The following is a 10848-nucleotide window of genomic DNA, read 5'->3' as shown; positions in this document are numbered from 1 at the left end:
CTACAGTACACCAGTGCAGGCTAGATACAAGGAAGGATTTCCTGACTGAGAGAGCAGAATAACAATGGAACCAGCTGCCAGGAATGGTTGTGTACTCTCCTACATGCCATACACGCAAGAAGAAATTGAAGAGTTATCTAATTGGGATGGAATAACTGGCATCCTGCACTAGCAGGGGGTTGGACTTGATGGCCTTCCTGGCCCCTTCTGACCCAGCTGTTCTGTAAATCTGTGAACTGTTAGACAGGATGCAGGCACAGCAGCAAACAGACAAACCTGTATTGCTGAGGCAATCTGGCAAGGCCTGAGACAGGACAAGATGCGGAGAGCACAGCAGGGACCAGGAATGGGAACGGTCAGGCAGGGTGCAGGCACAGCAGCCAAGGGGGACCTGCACTGCTGAAGGAACACAGCACAGAACAGGAGCGGCAAGAAGGCCTGAGTTGCTGAGGCCAGTTCTGGAGGGAAGAGCTTGCTAATATTTCTTTAGCTGTTCCCCAGGATTCCCATCAGTACACCGAGAGCTCCAGAGGGCTTGGGACCAGTCCTGCAAATATGGTGGCGATAGCTCTGGCTCTGGCCACCAGAACAGCCCAGACCCAGCAAGAAGGGCTATCCATACATAGTTCTCAGTAGATCAGCTCCCTACTGTAAATGATATATACAAACGCACACATAAATCCCCCCACGTAGAAGATGAGAAATTAGCTCTAGCCCAGCCTCATCCTTGAGATCTAATTGTATGCAGGGATTTAATAGTTTGCTATAGAAGAGTCATCTATATGAACAATCTGAAGTTGTATAGTCCAGATGTTTACCTTCCTTTGGGAATTTGCCAAAGGACCTGGCCACTTTTCACAAGTAAATTGCAAGTACTTCCAAAGAAAGCCTTACAGATTATTCTTAAGTGCTCTGAGAAAAAATGAGCTAGATCTAGAGCAAGCAAACAGAATCTAATATTGCCTACACGGGACAGTGCCAAGGCGTCTTCAGTGCGTTGAAGAAGCTGAATCTAACAGCAGGCATTTAATTAATTAATTATATTTGTATGTCGTCCAATTACTAATGTCTCTGGACGGCTAACAGCATAAATAACGGAGGAAATGCAGAGGATTTCTTGTCAGCAGAGATTTCTTGTGCAATCCGGAGCTGTCTGCCAAGCAACAGAAACATTCGTTTTTAATGTTGCTATGAATTATTTTGGCAAGGCTCTCCTGCCTTTTCACATATGAAAACAAGCAGATGCAGCCTAGCATGGTTTTTCCATCACTGAAATATCATACCAGGAAAAAATTCACCTGCCGTTCTCTGCTTATTATGCTGCAGAAAATTACACCACTCAAGTAAGCAAGTTCTGCAATGCTGTAGTTTCGAATTTAGCAGAAAACTTCCTGGGCATGTTGTGGCTTTTGTATGGGTTATTATCTGCATTATTGGTCCATGTTATCAAGTCATAGTTAATGCCAGCTCTTCATTGAGATCAAGTTCCTAGCACTGCCTCATTGGACAACACAAGGAATTTCATATTTGAGTTCTCCACTCCTACCCTCTCTTACTATAGGTAGCAATCAATGAAGATACACTAATGGAAGTTACTTGTGCCATTCAATATTACTTACCATTTATGTAGAAATTTGTGTAGACTCTCATCATCTGAATAGCCATTTCAATGTTTTATTGGCTGTATTCTGATTGACTTTGTCTCTCCAGGAAGCAGTTGCATTACTGAAGGCAACCTGCATTTTTTTAATTATATTTTTATCCCACCTTTTCCTTTTTTTCAAGGACTCAAAGTGGGTTACATCATTCTCCTCCTCATCCTCTTAATCTTATCCCCACAACAACAGCCCTGTGAGGTGGCTGGGCTGAGAGTCTGTGACTGGCCCAGAGTGACCCAGTTGGCTCCATGGCTGAGTGGGGACTCGAACCCAGATCACTTGAGTCCAAGTCCTGTGCTCCTACCCACTACACAATGGTGTGCTCGCTCGCGCTCGCGCTCGCTCTCTCTCTCTCTCTCTCTCTCTCTGCATTCATCCATTCACAGTGGTAGCATGGAGTGATGTAGATCCTTGAAGGAGGATTAACCTCCAATTAACCCAATTAACTTCAGTACAACTCTCTGGTACTGTCCTGTTACTCTAATATTGTAGCCTCCTCCAAGCTGGTGCTCTCCAGATGTTTTGGACTGTACCTCCCAGCATTCTCTAGCCAGCTTTCATTCTCTAGCTGTATTCTGATCTGTTCTGGAAGAGGATTGTATACTAGGAAGTTGAGAGGAATCGATTGGGAAAGGGTGAAGATGAATGATGCCTTTCAATTAAGTAAAGGCAGAAGACTAGGATGGAACTGATGTACCCAGAACTCATCTTAAATGTTGTTCTGAAAGTAATCTAATCACCATAAACTGAAAGAAGAGCCACAGGATGTGGATTGTAAATCCATTTGAATTTCTACAATGATGGGAGTCTTGTCTGGAGCTCTCTGTTGAGGTCACTAAAAGCAGGGCAAAAAGTCTCACACACCCCAGCTGAAAACAAAGCGAGTAGGTGGGTGGGCAAAGAACACTACAGATGGCGACTTTTATAAGCCTTCTCCCCAGGATGGACTTTAGTCAGCCAATAAAGCTGTGTAGATTGAGACAGCTGGGAATGTCTGAAAGGGAGGTCTGCAGATTTCTCCATTTCCATATTCATGTGTATCTTGGCATGCAAAAAACACATCTTTGAATTTAATATGATGAGGACCATAAGGGACTTTGTAAGCAGATCAGAAGGAATAAGGCTATGTGTGGTGAGCATTGCAGCAGGAATCTGACCTAAGTCCTGGGAAATGTATAAGAAAATTTCAGAATGTCCTGTCAGAATTGCAGATAAAGGCTATGTTGGAATGTTGCTGGTTTTGGGACTTGGATGTGCTTAGATGTACATCTGTTCCTTGTTATCCATAGGCAAAAGATTATAACATCTGAATCTTTCATTAATGACCCTATAGCTTCCTAGGACACCTTCACTGAAGGCCAAAAGCCCACTGACTTTTGGGACGGAGCTGTTCCGGAAGCAAAAGCTATAACCTTACCAAGGCAACTTTCTGTGGTGCGGGTTATTTATTGTTATGCTGAGCTAAGCGCATAGGCTATAGAGTCTTGCCTTGAATGTGCCTTTGAACAAAGTTATTTGTTTGTGTACCTCTTGCAATCAAAACACTCCAGGAATAGGTACTTGTGAGTGTGGTGGAGGAATGTGTAGGTGTTCCGTTTGAGAAGTCCCTCTGCACAGAATTTTAAACCTTGATTAATACTTCCCAGTGCCCAGTCTGTATTCTTTCTTAGCTCTTTCCCTGGCTTGTCATCAGGATGTGACAACTGAACTATTGGTAGCTTGTTCCTGTATTCAGACTAGAAAACAAGTAGGTCAAGATAGTCCTTCACAATTGGATAATTCACAGCACCTCACTTATTTTGTGCCTCACCAAAAGTCTGCTGCTTTCAATTATTTATACAAGCAAGGAAAAGTTTGTATGGAAGCATTCTTCTCAGGAAAGATGATGACTTCACAAAACCAGCATTGTTGCAGCAGTTCCAAGAAAGAAAACTAAGCTGGTTCTGTTGCTCAGGTTTACTTATTTCGGTGGCCAATGCATAAAACTATTGAATTCCTTGCAGTCACAGGACCTGTCAACTTGCATGGCCTCCTGCTTAAGGCAAGCTGAATGCATACAGTCTGATGCTAAGCCAGGGGTCAGCAACCCGTGGCTCTGGAGCCACATGTGGCTCTTTCGTCCCTCTGCTGTGGCTCCGTTGCTCAAAACATGTGTCACAACTGCCAATGTGCGACACCCACTGGCACGCAATTTATTGAGCTTTTCGACCCTCGGTAGGACAACCATGGATAAATCCAAGAAAAGACAAGTTTCAGAAGAAAACAGAATGTTTAATGGTACATGGGCAGATTCATTTGCTTTCACTGCTGATGAGATTGGTTTACCAGTATGCTTAATATGTGGTGAGAAATTGGCAAACAACAAAAAGTCGAATGTTGCAAGACATTTCCAGAATAAACACACAGCCTTTGCTGAAAAATATCCGGATGGAGATGAGAGAAAAAAAGTCATTTCGGAACTGATGCGGAAGGTTGATCTGATCAAAAATCATTTCAAGAAGTGGATTAAGTCTGCAAATTCAACTGCATAAGCTAGTTTTGTGGCAGCTCAGGAAATAGGCACGGGAAGCCATTCACAGATGGAGATTATATAAAAGAATCATTCATTGATTTCATAAATGCAACACACCAGAGTTTTTTATACATAGCATAAAGGTAAAAAACGATATATGCAGTGTTATCTTCATTTTAGATGTCAAAAGGGTTTTGTGGCTCCCGGTGTTTTCTTTTCTGTGGGAAACAGGTCCAAACGGCTCTTTGAGTGTTTAAGGTTGCCGACCTCTGTGCTAAGCAATGTACTCAGTAAAGTATGGCTTCTGAACATTGCAATGCATGCTGTCAAGAGTCCAGCTATGTCAAAATCCTGAACCTGAGGTCTTCTCAGGAAAAGAAGCAGGGGCTAGGCCCTTATAGCAACTCCCGATTCCACTAGTATCCCTGAAGAACTAGCATCGCAGCAGAACCTTCAACAGCAGAACTGGAGATCTCTACACTGGTTGCTTGAGATCCCAGTCAAAATTCCCACTCTCCTTCGTTTCATTACCACCAAGAGCAAAAAAGATTTAGGGCTGCCAGCACACTGTTCAGCAATTTGTACTTATTCATTAACGTCCCCCAGAACTGGAGGAATGGACACTGACATAATCCCCACATTAACTGCTTGTCACATTCTGGACCCTGCACAAAGCCTGACTTTTCTCTGGGGCGAACACAGATTGAACGGCCTTGTGCTTTGCACCCCTCACTGGCGTCAAACAGTCCTTGTAAGGAAGAAACAAGGGGTGTGAGGAATCTGCACAAGATTTTGACTGGCACTGTAATGCCACTGGCATGTCACATGATACCGATTCCTAACTGACCTCTTCATGCTGTTTCTGCCATTATATCCTGAATTTCTTCAGATCAGTTAAATAACAGTTGTCTACAAACTGCATTTCTTCCTGGGTCCATATTCCCGTGTTTGCTACATTTGCAGTACTGTTTCGGGGAGAGGAGGAGTGACTTCAGTGGGCTGGTGCAGAGAGAAGTGCCATTACAAGAGGAAATGCATTACTGGGTTTTTAAAAAGCAATTTTAGTTAATGAGAGGGAGTTAATCTGTGAACAGTGCACACTTTCAAGTTACTTCAAGTGCTGAATGAGGATGGCTGCTTCTGGCTGAGCTCAGCATGGATAGCCTTAGCAACTCTGAGAAGGACATAAGCCCAATCAGCCTCTTCTTCTTCTTCTTTTTTCAATAATTAAAGGATAAATAATAAAATGCCCCCACCACCCCGGAGACCAATACAACTACCATTTAGTTCACATATTATAACAATAATATTGTTATTGGGAGACGTCTAGAGCGTAGGTGGAGGAAATCATGGGATGAATCTGACCGAACACACTTAAGAGCTCATTATTGAGCCTATGCTGTGGCGGTGAGGGCGGCGAAGAAGAAATTCTTCTCCACTTCCATTGCCTCATCAAAGTGCCATCCAGTGGAGCTCTTTTGAGTGGTACATGGGCTGCTATACCCCGGCCCTAAGAAAGATTCTGTACCTCCTTTGATGGCCTGCTGCGATGACTTTGCCCAGCACTTTAAGGATAAAATTGCTCAGCTGGACTCCACAAGTGATTCAGATCCTTTAGGGGAGATGCCAATGACTCTGTCAGGTCTGGATGAATTTCAGTTAATGTGGCCTGATGATGTGGACAAGGTGCTCGGACAAGTAGGTCCTACCACCTGCTTACTCGACCCTTGCCCTTCATGGCTGCTGACCAAAGCCAAACACGGGATTGGTGCCTGGATCCTGGACGTTATTAATGCCTCTCTGAGGGAGGGCCAGGTGCCTGCTCCTTTAAAAGAGGCGGTAATCAAGCCTGTCCTAAAGAAGGCGTCCCTGGATCCAGAGATGGCCACCAATTATAGACTGGTGGCCAACATCCTGTTTCTGGGCAAGGTATTGGAACGGGTGGTGGCGGGACAACTCCAAGCCCTCTTGGACGAGACTGATTATCTGGACCCATTTCAGTCTGGCTTCAGACCCAGGTACGGTACTGAGTCTGCCTTGGTCTCCCTGTATGATGACCTGTACAGGGAGAGAGACAGGGGGAGTATGTCCCTGTTGGTCCTCCTGGACCTCTCAGCAGCTTTCGATACCATCGACCATGATATCCTTCTGGATAGGCTGGCAGGATTGGGAGTAGGAGGCACTGCTTGGCAGTGGTTCCGCTCCAACCTTGACAGCCGATTCCAGAAGGCGGTGCTGGGGGGCTTTGACTCTGCGCCATGGCAACTTTGCCATGGAATACCACAGGGTTTCATTTTGTCCCCCTTGCTATTTAATATCTACATGAAACCGCTGGAAGAGGTCATCAGGAGGTTTGGGCTGAAGATCATCAGTATGCTGATGACACCCAGCTCTACCTCTCTTTTTGAACCGATCCAGGTGAGGCAGTGGCTGTACTGAACCGGTGCCTGGCCGAGGTAATGGGCTGGATGAGGGCCAATAAACTGAAGCTCAATCCAGATAAGACGGAGGTTCTGTTGGTGGGTGATTCGAGCTCCTGGGCAGGTGACTTGGGCCTTGCCCTGGATGGGGTTGCACTCCCTCTAAAGGACAGGGTCTGCAGCTTGGGAGTGTACCTCAATCTGGAACTGTCCTTGGAAGCTCAAGTGACAGCAGTGGTGAGGAGCGCTTTCCTTCAGCTTTGGCTAATCTATCAGCTGTGTCCCTATCTGGAGGAAGACTGCCTAGCAACAGTGACACATGCATCAGTTACTTCCCGGTTGGAGTTCTGTAATGCGCTCTACGTGGGGCTGCCCCTGAAGACAGTCCGGATACTTCAGATGGTGCAAAACAGAGCAGCCAGGATGCTGACGGGGACTGGGCGTTGTTCTCACATAACCCCAGTCCTCTACCAGCTACACTGGCTTCCCATCAAAGTCTAGGCTCAATTCAAGGTGTTGGTTATTACCTATCAAGCCCTTAATAGCTTGGGACCTGGATACCTGAAGGAACGCCTTCTTCCATATTTGCCCTCCCACCCCTTGAGATCAGCAGCGGAGGCTCTCCTCTGGGAACCCTCCGTGAAAGATATTAGGAGGCAAAGTACCCAGAGGAGGGCTTTCTCTGCAGTGGCACCCCAACTATGGAATGCGCTTCCCAGAGAGGTCTGCCTGGCACTGTCGTTCTTTGTTTTTCGGCGCCAGGTTAAGACCTTTTTATTCCAGTGATATTTTAATAAGTTTTAATATTGTCTTTTCTATGTTTTTAACTGCAGTCAGTGTGGATCAGGAATTTATTTATGTCATATTTTATATTGTAAGCTGTCCTGAGGCTTTTTTGTGAATACGACAGCATATAAATATTTAATACACACACACACACACACACACACACTCTTCAATTATATCCATATTCCCTCCAGAAATTCATATAATCTTGCTTAGGGTTGTAGACTTTGCCTTCTATCAATAGTGCTTTTACAAAATCTTCCCAAATTTCATTATATTTATTTGCTTTCATTAACCCTTTTTTATTTCTGTTGTCAATTTATCATTAATTACCATATTCCATAGGGGACTGCAGGTGGCGTAGTGGTTTAAACCGCTGTGCTGCTGGGCTGGTTGATCGAAAAGTCGCCGGTTCAAATCTGCACAACGGGGTGAGTTCCCGTTGCTCCGTCCCAGCTCCTGCCAACCTTGCAGTTTGAAAGCATGCAAATGCAAGTAGATAAAAAGGTACCACTTCGGTGGGCAGGTAACAGCGTTCCGTGCACTTCGGTGTTTAGTCATGCTGACCACATGACCACGGAGACTGTCTGCGGACAAACGCTGGCTCCCTCGGCTAGGAAACGGGGATGAGCACCACCCCCTAGAGACAGGCATGACTGGACGGAACGTCAAGGGGAAACCTTTCCCTTTCCCTTTTTTACCATATTCCATTATACCATTCATGGTTTTGCAAAACCCAACTCTTTTTCCAAGCCCAATCAGGCTTTCCTGCCTCCCTCATCATCCCACTCCCACTGAAGCGTCTCTCTCTATGACTTGCCCAGTGAACTGGAATAATGGGACAATGCAATATGAGAACCTGGATTATTGGGCAATTTAAAAATGCAAAAAAAAAATGTGCAAAAAATAAATGAGTAGGGGAAAACTAGCATCATAATCTTGTAACTAGCAACACAATGCACCTAGAACTGCTTTGTACGCTGTTAATTTTGTTAGTTGTTTTGAACATGTCAATTAAAAAGTAGGATCTAAATTAAATGAATGGATGTTTTCATGCTACATTCTCCTCCCTGGGCCAGCTCAGACCTCCGAATTAATTAAACAAGTATATGAGCCAAATGAACCCGTTGCTGAAATGGCCATATGATTGTTTAAGCACACATATTTTATTGTACTAATAGTTAATGTGCTTGCAATGGCACAATAAAAGTGAGTCATGTTGTAAACTGGGACAATCCAATGCATACTTCAGCCAAACTCTACATGCATCTGCTTCATAATAATGGAATCCGTCTAATAAATCAACTAATTTGGGTATCTGAAATGTGGCTCTTAGTTTAGTGCAGCTGGAGTCTGAAAAATCTGGAAGGCACCAGTTAGGAAAGCCTGTTTTAGACAGTAGCAGCTACTTTAATTTGTGAAGGGCCTGACTCAGCTGGATGGAAGCAACAGAGCCAGCTGTGCCAACTCCATCTCTCCTGCTGAACTTTTAAGTGCTAAACCAGCCTAAAGCAAGAAGGTACCTCTGTATTTTCCTGAGCTTACCTGGGTCACCTGCTCTCACTACTCAGTTTGCACCCACTACAAACTGCTTACTCCTCCAGACATGTTATTTTATCCCATATTTAGAATATCGCACAAGGTGCATTTGCTGGTGGCATGTTTGCAGTCCCTAAGCACTGTATCAGCCACTTTTCATCATAAAATAGTCCCAGAGTAGAGTGTAGCCAATAAAAACTAGAAAAATCCGACAACACTCGGGAGCCAATGTGCTGTAGGCCTTACAGTGCAGGCCTGGGCTTTGGGACACCAGGATTCTAGTCCTCGCTTGGCCACCTAGCTCACTGGGTGATTTTGGGCCAGCCACGGCCTCTTGGCCTCACCCACCTCCCAGGGTTGTTGGGAGGATAACATGGAGAGGCAGAAGAGGATCATGAAGGATGTCTTCTGCGCCTCTCCCCCTCTCTCATGTCCGTCCCTCTCTGCTCACCTGAGAGCGGGCTGTGCTTCGGTGCAGAAATCCACGACAGAGACTAGTCGCTCCATGTCGACGCTCCCTTGCTGTGCGGCCGCAGGCTTCGGGTGACGCTCCCGAGGAGGGCGCCCTGGCGCAGGATCGCACTGAAGGCGGGCAAAGCCGTCGACGAGGAGACATGGTGCCTCATTGCTAGGCCGGCTGCTGCTGCCCGCTTCTGGAGCCCGCAGGAGCAGGCACTGCCTGGCCGCAGCCGGGTAACAGCCCCGGCCGCAGCTCCCGCTCGCCCTCAGTCACCGCAGGCCCGCCGCTGCCTCCTGAGGCGGAGGAGCGCGCCAAACTGAAGCGGCCGTAGAAGGAGGTTGCGCTGTCGGCGCTGTGCCTCTCCCCGCCGATTTTTAGTGCTTTCGTGTATGCGTTGTATTGCATTTAATTCATTGCAGTATGTTTGATCGAACAGGTCGCCACACTCGCGACGAAGGTCACCAGTCAGTCCTATTCTTTTGCCCCCAAACTCCTCAGGGTCACCATCTCCGGGGGGTAGCTGCTTTAGGGAGCATGGTGCTGGGGCATGGCTGGGAGTTTGTAGATTCTTTTTCTGTCGAAAATATGCATGTGATTGCTGCTTTAGTCTAGTGCAGCCAAAGCAGCAAACCTAGCACATTTCAAGACTAAAGGGGGAATCCTATTTATGTTTATTAATAAAAAAGCCTGCAACTCCTAAGGTACCCCGGTCAGGCATGTTTTTGTAGGCCCCTTTTCTTTTGAACATACATAGGATCACACCATAACACATTGGTTTTCATACTCGTAAATCTTCTGTGCTTTGGATCCTATTTGCTTCTGCCTTCTTTCACATGGAAATTTGTGTTCAACCTGGGATAGGTAGGAAACATGATATAAGGAGGCAATTGCACCATACCATAGATGGTTAGAGGATACCTAGCCATTTTAAATGAGTTTAGGTCTCCAGGACCAGGAGGGTTCTGCAGGAGCCTGGAGAAGTGTCATCTGCAATCTTCTTTCTGGTGAACAGGTGAGATGCTGGACTGGAACAAACATCCTCCACTTCATCAGGCAGCCTGATGTTGACTCAGGTGCTTAGCCAGGTTTGTGCAACCACCTCTATATTGGAACTACAGTAGAAGGGAACTGGCTGCCCAGGAAATGATCACTGCCTCTTAATGAGTGGTCCCACGCTGCTTTAAAGAGGCGCAGAATCACTTCTGAAGAAATCCTTGACCTCAAACACATTAATAACTTTAGGTTGTAGTAAATATTTCTACCAACGAAGTGAACGATGGCATTATTTGGGTGTAAGTGGGGGAGATTGTCAATTCCCTATTCCAGTGAGTAGGCTGGCGTTGGTAATGTTTAGAGCTGACTGCAATTTCAGAGCAGTCCTCAATATGATATGGCCTCACCCTGATCCCTCATTTTCACAATTCTTTTAGCAGTCGCCTCTGGTGATATTCTTCAAGCGTCTTCACTTTACGC

Source organism: Varanus komodoensis, unplaced genomic scaffold (assembly GCF_004798865.1).
Source record: "Varanus komodoensis strain SLA01 unplaced genomic scaffold, ASM479886v1 scaffold11, whole genome shotgun sequence".
NCBI classification, from domain to species: domain Eukaryota; kingdom Metazoa; phylum Chordata; class Lepidosauria; order Squamata; family Varanidae; genus Varanus; species Varanus komodoensis.
The sequence above is the reverse complement of the archived record's forward strand: the minus strand, read 5'-3'. Positions refer to the sequence as shown.